The sequence below is a fragment of the Vidua chalybeata genome, chromosome 4 (genome assembly GCF_026979565.1).
Source record: "Vidua chalybeata isolate OUT-0048 chromosome 4, bVidCha1 merged haplotype, whole genome shotgun sequence".
NCBI classification, from domain to species: domain Eukaryota; kingdom Metazoa; phylum Chordata; class Aves; order Passeriformes; family Viduidae; genus Vidua; species Vidua chalybeata.
The window spans coordinates 38,606,480-38,618,682 of record NC_071533.1 but is presented as its reverse complement, the minus strand read 5'-3'; the positions used below and the strand labels follow the sequence as shown (position 1 = coordinate 38,618,682).

General features: G+C 38.6%; 1 protein-coding gene across 2 annotated transcripts in view; it reads right to left on the bottom strand.

Moving 5' to 3' along the window:
- SORBS2 (sorbin and SH3 domain containing 2) overlaps positions 1–9,200 on the bottom strand; it is a 144,209-nt gene extending 135,009 nt beyond the window's left edge. For both annotated transcript variants that reach the window (XM_053940092.1, XM_053940089.1), the window contains exon 1: positions 9,052–9,200. The gene's annotated coding sequence lies outside the window, so the exon portion shown is untranslated. The remainder of the gene's footprint in view (positions 1–9,051) is intronic.
- Between the last annotated feature and the right edge of the window lie 3,003 nt (positions 9,201–12,203).

Below are 12,203 nucleotides of genomic sequence, written 5' to 3'. Positions count from 1 at the left end.
AAACATAAGGGTAAAAAATTTACAATTGTTTATTGTACTCACCAAAAAGGGTAGAGACCTCAGAGTATAGCTCCAAACCTATCCCTAAAAAAGTTCATTTAAAAAATTATCTGCTTCTGGGCAAAGCAAAGCTAAAAATCCTTTTAGCTCTTTAAGAAAGTGCTTAGTAAAAACTATCCATGTCATCACCAGAGAAAATAAGTCCAGAATTCAAAAGAAGTTGTTGCTTTTATGAAGATTTAAATTACATATATTATTAGCTTGTTTTAACAATTTTATGTATTGAATATGAAATTTTCACAGCATTATCTGCAATCAGTTCAGAAAAAACCCCACAGTTTTAATGACTATAAAGAGAAGCTGTTCCTAAACATACTGGAAAATAAAGTCCATAAAACTCTAACTACAATATATACAATACTGAAGATGACAGTAGAATTACATAGATTTGACAGGACTATACACAAGAAAGCTTGCAATATAATTATTCTTTCAAGTCATGTTTGAACTCAAGCCACCTCCAAGCTCCAGCTCAGCTCATAATTTTAAAACCACTGAGAAATAGACATTTTCCATAAAGACATTTGCAGCCCTAATACACTTGTGTATAAAGCAAAACACACAAATTATCCCACCAACATTCTAACAGACTTTGTCCCAGTTAAAACTATTTGGTGCAAAACCAAGGGACAGAAATGAAAGATCCTTACCACCTGATCTCATCCTCAAAACTGCATTATTCTATTGCTGGTGCAGGACAGCTAGAGAGAATTCCATTTCCATAATGGGTAATCACATTGAAAATGTAGACTTCTAATGCTTCATCTGAAGTGTTTGTGAAGGGACAGGACTCATCCATTTGGGTCTCCCAAGAATAAAATACAACATAAAGAATAAAACTGCAGAAGGAGATAAATTTGTTTTCAAATCTGAAAATTTCAGATGTGTGCATATGAAGACTAAAAATCAATTAAAAAATTAAATCTGCACCTTGCCCTGGTACACTGTGTATAGGTTGTAGATTTGACTAGAATGCAAACGTGACTTTTTGGGGTTTTTTAAAAATAAACCCCCCCCAAAAACCCTTGAATGCTCAAGTATGTGAACTCCTCAAGGAACTGACTCATGTTTCTTTACACCTGTTTCCCCTTCACTCTGAGCAGGTATTGTAGCTTTTCCTGGGAAGACTGATTTCTCCACAGCACTTTTGAAATCTGATTTCTAATTTTGTTTTTGTCCCACATGAGGAATGCTATTGTTTAGGCCTCTTGTCAACACACAATTTAACTACAGTATCGGAACCCATGGTTTTAAGTAACATGTTCTGATCTATGCAAGATGCACCCCATGAGACCAGTCTAATTTTTTTTTTTTCTTTGAAGCCACTGAAGCTGTCCCTGCCCCAGAATAGAGGACATATATAGATAGCTCTTTGTGTTGTCACTGCAGCAATTATATCTATCTTTCAAGCAGTATTGTAATTCTCTTCCTGTCTCCTCTTGCAACTCCCAAAAGTCTCTTCACAGTATCTGCTCAAATTCTCCCACGTACATTTCATCCACTCATAAGTAGAAGTAATCTTTTATCATAAGAACACTTCCCAAGTTCATCTACAAAGCTACTACTTGCTTCTTCCTCAGACACCCTATATATTTTCATTTCTGCTACAAGGAAATCAAGAAACCACTGGTGTTGTAGTCAAGCAGAGGTCAAAGCCACCTGTTAATAAACCTGCATCAAGCCTGTTCCATCTTTCACGTTCAGCACCAACTGCAAAGAGAACTTGACCCTGCTGTACTTTCTGTAGCTATTACTGACATGTTTATTTTCATTTGTGTTGTTTACCTAAGCAGTGACTGATTTTAGAGAATTGTGTTTAAGATAATTTCATCACTAAATAGAACAAAAAACAAATTCACACCTGAATTAATTTAGCATACCATCTCTGCAATAATTATTGCCTTGCTCATAAGAGAAGTATTTCCTCAAGCTGGAAGGGATCCTCCTACTGCTTTGTATGTATTAATTAAAACAGGTGCTGGCTTTCAAACAATTTTTGTAGAGTTTGCAGTCCTGACAGTTAAAAGTGTGTCCTGAATTTGGCCTTTGCTCAAGACCATAAATCAGTCATTTGTGACTCAAATGCCAATGGCAATAACATATGAATGTGTAAATCTACAGCTATGCAAATAAGGAGTTAAAAACCTCTCTCTTGTACTTGTTTAAAAGTAGAATGATAATCTGCAAGGCTCAGATTACATGATCCGTATCTGTAAAGTGACCCTTATAGAAGAGGTCTCTTAAAAGACTTGAATTTGCCTGATTATCTGCATGTATGTCAAAACAAAGCCTTTGGTTTGATCTTTATTCTACTGTCAAACCTGTCAGCCTTTCGTTTTGCTCTCATACAGTAGCACTTCATTTGATTAGCCTCTTTTATATTTTAGTTATTCAAAGTAAACCATTTCATTGCATCAGTCACACTGAAATAATTATTTCCTTCAGATTCCTAACAAATAGAGATTTCTCCAAAAGAAAAACTGCAATTACCATGAATTTGATTATCTGGAGAATGTCACTGCTTAGAGTTCCCTGTTCATTAGAAATTCACCACAACCTAAATTAAATTAAATTTGTGCTGGCAACTGCTGTCTTCTGTCAGAATTTGCTTATTAAAATGTGTAACTGCCTAACTGGCTAGAAGGAGCAGTGTGAGCTACCTATTCAATATACGAATTAAATGAAACATACCCAGTGTTTTGCACTGGCACACCTTTGGTTCCTACTACTTCCTTTTCTTTAATATCTTTACTATTAGTGGGAAGAAAGAAAATACAAGGTTGATACCCAGATCAGACAATAACTGTGTAAGATTTTAACAAGTGCAAAGTGCAAAATACATAAAAGTCAGTAGTGTGACCTGTATGTTCAAAAGGGAATTATTTATTGTATACTTCACCTAGGCCAATCCCTAAAATTTAGGATTGTCTCAAAGGCTGAAACACTCTGAAATTGAAAACTCACATGATGTTTGCAAACAGCAAAGCAGTTGAAATACCAACAAACTTGGGCCATCTAATCCATGAACCCAATCCTTATGAATGTCCATGATGGTTGCTTTATTGGAGATAAAAACATCCTGTGCTGGAGATTTACTAAATAACCTTCATGAAATACAATTATTTGTAATTTTCACCAATCAATAATTGCCTCATACCAATTATTTACTCTTCCTTATTTATCATAGTCCAAAGTACTAGAAAAGCTCTCATATCAACAGATAAGAGAATCTGAAGTTCTCAAATGAACACTAAATTCTGTGAGAAACAGGTATTTAGTACCTTACAAATGTCAATTTGCACCTGCTTGATGCCAACATGTCAGATTACATTTATGTTTTTATAAATGTTTATACCTATTTATTTATTTTTAAAAAGTGATATTTTTTATTTTATAGTCATGTCTAATTTTTCATTATTAAGAAAAAATGAACATTTTCATTTTTTCATGTTCTTCAAAAGAAGAACAACACTCAAAGCATCCAATTTATCTAACCCATGCTTTGTTCTATTGCCTGAATCTCTACTTTTCACTTGTAGTCACTTCAAGTAGTGAAAATACTGTTCATATCACAGAGACCCTCTGTAGTAACATGTAATTTCTAGTTCATGCATTTTTCAGACATCAGAATTGATCTGGATAACTGAATCTTGGATAGCCTCCTCCACCCCACCATTTGCTAAACTTAACTCTGACAAAGTATTAGTTTTCAGCAAGTTAATCCCAGTGAGAGATATGTGGTTTATTAAACACACTCAAGGTACACTGTGGTGGTGAAGCTTTATGTTCAGGCTATGGTTAATTAGGAGTCCTCAGACAACATGGCATCATGCTGACAAGAACTCTCTGTGGCTGTCCTGCTCTTGACATAGTCCCTACTCCTTCTAATCACAGGCTACACCATCCAACCTAAGCCTCTTAGGAAGGGTTACAGTCGCTTTTCAGCCTTGCTGCCTGCTTGAACTGGGATTTCACCTACTGGTGCTGTTCAGAAAAGAAAAAAAAAAAACCAAAAAAAACCAAACCAAACCAAAACACCGAAAAAACCAACCAAATAAAAACCCATACCAAAAAAAACCCCACAAAAACAACAATATATTAAGAAACCAGACATGTTGCTCTTAAACTCTTTGAAAAAAACACAAAGACCTTTCCACCTATTTTGACCTTCAGTCACAACTAGTGATTTCTGATTAGCATAACTCATGATCCCATAACCAAACACAACCCTTAGAAATCAAGGCATTTTACTGTTTTCATAAACTTAAATGAATCTGGTTTGCAGCTGTGAGAACTGCAGTTACCGATTCCATTTCCATTTGGTATCATCATGCATTCCTGTATATTCTTTTGGGTCCTGAAGAAGCAAAAAAATAAAGCTGTTTTGCTTGTGGACAAATTTAAGCCACTGCTGATAAACTAAGGATAGCTTTAGTATTCGTCAAACAGGTCAGTTGTACATTGCTTTAATACATGTACATAAAATGCTAGACAAGTACCCTTAAAAGAAATGAAGTTTTCATTATTCTATCTCTCAGCATTATTTAACAGCTGTTTCATGAAAAGGCTAATGAAAAATTTGGTATATAGTTTGATCATAGTAATGATTAAGAGGCAGAATGTTTGCTTTTCCTTTTAGGGTGTTTTTTCCCACTATTCTTTGAGACTCAGAACCTTCAGCACCACCTCTTCAAAAGGGCACTATGTTACTCAGGTTACTTAAGAACACAGAACCACATCTGTGATATTCAGCCCAACCCCCTGATGGTGGTTGGTGAGGTTTTTAAGGGTGGATGAGTCAGAACACTATCTGTATTCAGTACAGAAAGACCAAAAAAATCAATCTATTTAGGGAAAGAAGTTAGAAATAACAGAAGAAAAGGGTCCGCCTTTGGAATTTCCTACTTCACAGCAGCATTAGCTATGATGTATCACTGTTATGGAACAATACATCTGAACAGAAAAATACATTACATGCTTCAAAAACACTGAAAGCAGAAGTAGATCTAAAATGTTGTCATCTAGCATGCCTTTACTCAAAGATACATGCTGCCCTCTTAAGTACTTACTTCTCTCCCTTTTCCCTCCCATACATGAACTTTTCCATTACATCAGTGCCTTTGAAAGTCCTTCTAGTTTTTGTTTTAGCTTTTAAATGTTAAGAAGCTTCATAATTTCAGAAAGGTCAGCTTTGTCAAAACACTTTCATGAAAAGACACGAGACTATTTGAATAAAAATGAACACAAAGCATCTATGGCACAGTCTTCTCTCGTATAGGAAACTACATGCTACATACAACAATAAATTATAAATTTAGGAAATTCAGACAGGCAACAGTAACATGCTTAATCCAATAGGAAATAATGACATGAGAAAGGACTGGTATCAGAGCAGTAGGACACAACAACAAAGTATACATTTGTACAATTCCAGCTTACAAACAGCTAGAAATTGACAATTTTTATTTCTATTTTTGTGCAGACAGCCTCACTGCAGCAGAAGTACAGTTCCAAGGTCACATCTGATGAAGGCTGTGCACTCCCAACACAACCACATAATTGATGTATTACATTCAATACCTGATCCTTCTGGTGCAGAAGTGACATTCAGCCATTTCACAGTGTAACATCATACAACGTACCCTAACTCGATACCTGAGCACCTTCCCTGGGCACACCCCATCTGTATTGCTGCTCACAGGTTGGTCATGTATGTAAGTACACTGAGAAGAATCCACAGGCTGAGGACAGACAACACATTTCCACATGAGCTCTTATAAGGTTACTGTGCTCTACACACCCATGATTGGTTGATGCTTATCACTGTTTGCTTAAACCTGATTATTTTAAACAAACAGCATACCAAATAAGCTGTTACACCACTTCATTTTACCTCCTTCGGTCATCCTGGTCTCTTATTTCTATTACTATTTGCACCTGCTACTATGACACTGCATTTTAGGATTAATCTGCTTGTTTTTGCTTTGCTGGTATTCTGTTTAAGAGCTACACATGGATCCAGAGTCACCTTCTAAGGTCATCTGTCTAAAAAATGTTTGAAACTACTGCAATGTTAAAGCATTTAGATGTTTTGTTTTAGATGTTTTTAACATGTGTAATGTTAAAGATGTTATTTACATCTCTGCTGACCAAGAGAGAGCCTGACTTTGGATAACCTAGAGGCTTTCCAATAATGCATAATCACCTCTTGATAAAGACCATGGCTCCACTGAAACCTGAAAACCTTCTAGACTTCAACTAGAACTCTATGCTATCATTTCTAATACCAAGCTTTCCAATTTGTCCTATGTCATATTATTGTCAAGGTCTTCTTGTAAACATTTATAAGTACACTTCATGTCATCATGAGAGGAAAAATGTCCCTCTCCATGCATGCCCATTTGATTTCTACATCAGTGACCCAATTCTAAGCCTTTAAAACTTACATGATGTGGAATTTGTTTGCACTGGATACGCTCATTACTTAGTTGCTGTTTCTTATCCCTAACTCATTTAAATTCTTCCTCCACATCAGATTCTATTGCAGTACGTCCATGACCACTACTGACAGTCACCGATTTGATTTACAAATAGCTCTGATGGGATCAGATGTTGCCAAAGAGACAGTAAGGAAGCAGAGGGAAGCTGGGAATCGATATGAGAAAAATAACCAAAGGAGAAAAGCAGAATGGAGAGCACAGAATATTGGTTTAAATAATACTGACTAATGAGATGCATCTTTTAGCACCTAATGGGTGCACACTGTTTAGTGATTAGTTGATTAGTCATTGCTAGTCTTCACTTGTTTTCCTCAAACCATAAATTCTTCATAGTGAGAAGAATCTACAGTGAGGATCAATTCACCTTGTACTGCAAGACCCTTTACTTTGTATACTGCTATATCCATGTTTCTTATTGTTGTAACAAAATCTCCCTCTTTGTTAAAGACTTACCAACATCTTAAATACTAGCTCTGCTTGTTTATAATTTTCCTCATAATTACAGACTCAATCATAAATATTCATGCAGTACCACACTGTAAAGGCACATTCCACTTTCTAGATCACAGATGAAGGCAGTTCTCTAAACCACTTACAGTGTGACCCCTACACAGAGGCATAAAGAAGTTGGTGTGTGTGCATTCATCAAAAAACAGAATCCTGAAATAGTTCAATAAGCTTTTCTAATGGGGAGAACACATAGTAGCAATTCAATTATGTACTACTGTTTCCAAATGCAATGTCTCACTTGGGGGATAGTTGCTGATGATGCTTGTTCAAATGCCTTTGCAGGATATATACAGAAACAACACTGGAATTTGGCTCCTAGTTACAGAGTGCTGGTTACTAATTTAACTATAAAGATACCAGACCTCGAATTCTTGATTTCATGCCCACTCAACTGTCCAAACAAATGGCTCATTTCAGTGGGATTTAAATCCACATAATTATTAAAGAAGGCTTAAGACCAAAATATAATTTTATTTTCTATAGATGCAAAGTGAATCAGAATATTTAGATCAGTTTTCAGAATAATTTAATGCATTTCATTATAAGAGAAGTCAGAAATTGTATTAATGCATAAGAATACAGTTGGTAGCATGGAAAATGCTACTTTAAATAGAAACGTTATCTGTCCTGAGGGATTGAGGTTTTATTGACCTAGGTTTAACTACAGCAAATGTGTTGTGATTAATAACTATTCGGAACAATTCATTTTGCACTGAAAATCTATAGCATTAACACATAGTCCCTATCAGAAGACCTCTTCCATTCCTACTAGTTCCTTATATACATCTAAGTGTTTTTATTGTCTCTACCTTCAGTAGATTATCTCAGAATCCCTGGGATTGTTCAATAAAAGTTTAACCGTCTTGCGCTATTAATGTGCTGGTGCTCCATGTGGAGTGCTCGTTTCCTTCCTTTTATTGAACGCCAAACGGAGGGACACAATGGGTGTGTTGTGCTCTGTCTAGCACGGAACGTGCGATATCTTTAAAAAGGAGGTGTGAGCTGGCTTTAATACCACTACTCTTAACAGCACAAGTACCACAAACTAATCAACCACAGCACTGGGGCATTGAAAGCTGGTGAAAAAGCTGCTTTTTATTATGACCTACATAGTGCACAGCAGCAGTTGGACAATTTAAATCTAACACCGAGGCTGAACACAATGCATGGAATCCACTAGTGATGAACTCCGTAATGTAAGGCAAACATGCTCACGAGTTCTATCATATTTTATTTCACCCACGCTATCCTGATAATAAAAAACACAATGACAATCCAAACCAAAAAAAAAAAAAAAAAAAATCCTTGCCTTTTAGTAGAATTATCTACTAAAAAATTTATCATCTATTAGAAGCATCCTTCTGAATCAGCAACCATATGGAACACTACTCACATCGAAACGTTTAAGGACAACGCAGACAGATCAGTGAATTCAGCAACCACTCTAAACCAGCCACCGACCAAAGCCAACCTTCCAAGGCACAGATACCGAGAGAAGCTTGTTTCCTGCACGAAGTCGTGCCCAGCTGTGCCACAGACCCGCACCAGCCCGTGCCCAGGTACCTCTCCCGCAGCAGCCGAGGCGCACAGCGGCTCCCTTTTGTGGCCGAGTCCAGCGGCGGCAGCTCGCCCGGCGGGCGCAGCCCGGGAGCCGCAGCGGCGCCGGGCCGGGCCGGGCCGGGCCGAGCCGCACACCTGCTCCTGGCAGCGCCGCGCCCGGCGCCAGCCGCGCTCCGAGCGGCAGCGGCGACTCCCTTGTCCTGGAGCCCGGCTCCGCTCCGAGCGGCGGCTAGCGAGCTGCCGAGACAGCACTGCGGAGGAGCCCTGCCTTCACACGACAAACCCCCGCTCCGCTGCCTGACAGCAGATATGCAGCATTATCGCCCCGCATTCCACCTCCCCCGACCAGCGGCGGGAGCGGCAGCCGCCAGCCTGTCAAAATGGCAGCTCGCGAGCCCGCTCTGCCGCCGGGATTACTCACTCGTATGCCCGTTTCTTCTGCGTCCCCCGACGGGATTTTTGTTTATTCCCCGGTATAGCACAGCATAATATGTCACATTGTTTTCCATAAGCAAAATGGCTGGTCCCCTCGGCACCGCCGCAGAGCGCTCATTGGGCTCCCCCGGCTTGCCGGAGCCATGGCAACAGCCAACAGCGGCCCGGCCCGCCCCGGCCGCTCCGGCACCGCGCCCGCGGAGCGCCCGCGCCCCCCGCGCCGAGCGGGCGTGCGGCAGCGCTGAGAGCGACCCGCGCCCGGGGGCTGCAAAGCACCGTGTGAACGCGGCCAGGGAAGCGCCTCTGATGCGCCAAACTGAAGCCCCAAAATTGACAAGGCGCTGTATAAGCACTCAGGGTGCTTACTTAGGAAATAGACATTAGGGATGACCATTATACAGCAGTCAGGTGGTTTTTTCAACAATAAAGCCTAAATCCTCACTCATTCACCTAACCCCTGACATCACAATTCCTAGTGTTCATAAACACATTGGTTGATCTTAAAGGTTTAAGGGTTGATGCTTGTTAGATGACTTTCTAAGATTGTGCATTGCAATCACCATGTAAACCAATTTTATTCTATTTAGAATAACACTTGTTTTGTTTTTGTTTTTTTTTTTTTTTTTTTTAGTTAGAAGTAGGAAGAAAAGGAGACATTCGTGAAGAATTTAAAGCTGCTCATAAAAATTTCTGCACTTCAAGATCTGCCATGAACTTGTATCTCAGCTGCCTAAGGAGTCAGGAATATAAGATACAGAGCACATGCAACACCCATCAGCCTAAAGTTCTCAAAAAGTAATTTAGAAGCATTACATGTATCTAAGCAAGCATACTGCATATTTCATACCCAAAAATTCTGAGTATTGGTCAGAATTTCCCATCTGTTAGCGGGGATTGACTTAATACATATATGAAAAAATTGCATTTCCCTGAGGGCTACAGCATATTTTTCACCTCTGAATACAACTTGTAGACAAAGCTCTGCTGCTCCACCCCTCTAAGTGAATTTGCTGCTCTCAGGATCCAAGGGCAGTGGTGTCACTGTGGAGTCCTGGGCAATGAACTAAGGTCCACTTGAGTGGATTTTACACATTTCTTCCCTCAGCATCTTCATCCTCTTTTCCCTGTCTAAGTTTCTCTGAAAGTGAGTACTGAGCTCTGTGAAAGTGACCTGGGAGGGGCTCACAAGGAAATAAGTAAGTAATATGTTTAGAATTCTGAGGTGTTGGAGTTGAAACATTCCAGTATATTTAAATAGGTGTTTCAACACAAATGCTAGTTTAGTCTTGTTTCATTATCTCTTAGTCTTCTTAAAAAAGATGGGTGGTTGTCCACATCTCTCGAACTGCAGCTGGGGCTAAGAGTCTGTTCTAGCAGCCGGTGAAAGTACTCCCTGCTCCCGTGACTCAAACACATATTTTTGGTGCCATGACTAGTGTTCAACAGTACTTTTTGATCAAAAAGGGATGTCTGCTGATTTGGCAACCCAATTCTGAAGCTTTTGCCTGGAAAACATTAAACTACTGAAGTAATTATTTACATACGAAGTATTAAAACAAAACCAGCCTGCATTACAAGAACACCATTTCACCATGATTGGTTCGCTAACTCTTTTTGTTAATAAGCAACATGAGACAGACTGTACATCTAGTCTCTTTCTTTTTAATGCATTGATACAGTCACTGACTTGAAAAAAATATTAAAAAATGCTTTTCAGTAAGGCAAGACACAAACAGGTTTTCTATTACTTTATTGCACTAAGTGCAGTTATTATCACAATACTCTCCACAGACAGGCTAAAATAGCTTTTGGAAACATAGAGGTCATGAGTTTTTAAACAATAGGTTACAGCTTGGAAAGGTTTCAGGATGTTTGTCCATATCTCTGTATCTAAACATACGCAGGTACCTGAAAGTACAGTGGAAGTATATTCATTAAAATGGTTTTGAATTTTTTTTTAATAAAAACCCGTTTCAAGATTTCAAGTTCATAATTCAATATTTAGGGATCTAGAACTCTGTCTGTAATGCAGGCACACTTCTATCCAGAAAAGGCTGATGGAGCTTTTTCCTGCAGTATCTCATAGGACTTAACAATATACATGTACATGCAACCTTTTCGTCTCTGCAGTTTCATAAGTGATTAGGCAGAAATTAGAAGAGGCTTAACCCAAGTGCAGATTATGGCTCCAATTCAGCAATTAAAGCACAAATGGTGAGAAGCTAACCTAAGTTTACCTAAAAGTTTCACAGAAGTCCTAGAAACAGTTTCTGATGCATACTCTGCACAGCCATAAGATTTCTTCTGGCAAAAACCACTAAAATCATTAATGTCAAAGGATGTGAACTGGACCCACAGTGAAGCTGTGAGACTGAATAACCTCTGGTAGTCCCCCAAGGCTCAGTTGCACTGGTATGTCCGTGCTTCCAGGAAAGCTCCAGAACCAGGCAGCTGAAATCGTGGCTGCTAGCATGCTCCCCTTACATAAAAATGAAAAATGTATGTGCAAGACATAGAGTCATACTGACCCTACAATGAGTATTTAAGTGCTTAAAGATAACCACTTGCCTGCTGTATTAGAAAAGAGCTGAAAATAGAACACATCATTTGGTATCTTTGCTCAAATCCTACTCCCACGTTAATTCAAATGAGCTTCCTGATCTCACTTGTAGTACCTGGAGAACAGTTGCTCATATCAGAGCAATCAGAGCTGAAAGAAAACTAGTATTCACCAATTCTTCACCAGTACATTGCTATCAGTCTTCAGTTTTGGGACAGAAATAACATTATTCTCAGCCTTATCTATAGATACTTGTATCAGCATATCATTCACCACTGTAGTTCAGCCTGTCCTGCTATTTTCTTTTACAAACTGGTTTCCAGCTGTCTCAAATCAGCTCCATACAATATAAAATATATACCTCTCCATTAAGGCAACATTTAATTCTTAAATCAACTCAGGAACTGTGATTTGCATACAATTCATTAAAATTCATTGGTTTATGAATAATTAATTTGCATTCTAATACATTTTTAAAAGCATGAACAATAACAAATATTGTTCATGTTCAATAACAAGTATTGAGTGACATTGTCACTCTTGGACAGGAAATGTCAAAATAGCAGATCCTAAGTTAA